Raw genomic sequence first — 1,425 nt, 5'->3', positions numbered from 1 at the left:
GTGCATAAAGGGAAAGGATTCTAGGCAGTTACACACTAGCAAACAACATTATTACAAAGGTGATTACAAACAAACTAAGAAAACACAAAAACTAGAATATTATTCAAACATAATATCTCTTTACCGCATCAGAATTGATTGGTTTGGTCCACTCTGTGCCATCCATCTCAGACAAAGTCATAGCTCCTCCAGATAGCACCTTGCGAACTATGTATGGCCCTTGCCAGTTTGGAGCGAACTTGCCCTTGTACTCCTCTTGGTGAGGGAATATTCGTTTGAGAACGAGTTGCCCCACTTCAAATGCTCAAGTTCTTACCTTCTTGTTAAAGGCACGAACCATCCTGTGTTGATATAGCTAACCATGGCATACAACGACCATTCTCTTTTCATCAATTAACATGAATTGTTCATAGCGAGCACGGACCCATTCTTCGTTACTCAGTCCAGCTTCCTGAATAATCCTTAGGGAAGGTATTTCGACCTCAGCGGGTATCGCAGCTTCATTCCCGTAAACTAGTAAATAGGGAGTTGCTCCTGTGGAGGTTCGAACTATTGTTCGATACCCTAGCAAGGCGTAAGGTAACATCTCATGACATGATCTATCACTTTTGACCATCTTTCTCAAGATCTTCTTGATATTCTTGTTAGCAGCTTCTACGGATCCATTCATTTGGGGATGGTACGCTGTTGAGTTGCGATGCATAATATTGAACTGATCACAAATTTCTTTCATCAAGTGACTATTCAGGTTTTCCCCATTATCAGTAATAATCAATTTCGGCACTCCGAATCGGCAAATCAAGTTATTCCTGAAGAAATCTGTAACCACTTTCTTAGTGACGACTCTATACGAAGCAGCTTCGACCCACTTAGTGAAATAATCAATGGCAACCAAAATAAATCTATGCCCATTCGATGCTAGTGGCTCTACTGTTCCGATGACATCCATGTCCCAAGCTACGAAAGGCCAAGGAGAATTCATCGCGTGAAGCTCGTGTGGAGGCATTCGAATCAGATCTTCGTGTATTTGACATTTTGGACATCTCTGCACAAACTTACTACAATCATTTTCCATAGTCATCCAGAAGTAACCGGTTCTTAGGATCTTTCTGGCAAGGACAAACCCATTCATGTGGGGTCCACAAACTCCAGCGTGTACCTCGTTTATCAACTTATTGGCTTCCGCCGCATCGACGCATCTTACGAATCCCAAATCAAGAGTCCTCCTAAAAAGAATTTCTCCACTTGGAAAGTAACTCTTTGCCAAATGCCGGATTATCTTCTTTTGGTTGTTACTAGCCTCTTCAGGATATATTCCAGATTCCAAATACCTCTTAATGTCATAGTACCAAGGCTTTCCATCAGGCTCCTCTTCCACGTGTATGCAATGCACGGGTTGCTCCTTCAGACTTACTTCCAAAGGAT

This window comes from Capsicum annuum, chromosome 11 (assembly GCF_002878395.1).
Source record: "Capsicum annuum cultivar UCD-10X-F1 chromosome 11, UCD10Xv1.1, whole genome shotgun sequence".
Lineage (NCBI taxonomy): Eukaryota > Viridiplantae > Streptophyta > Magnoliopsida > Solanales > Solanaceae > Capsicum > Capsicum annuum.
The sequence above is the reverse complement of the archived record's forward strand: the minus strand, read 5'-3'. Positions refer to the sequence as shown.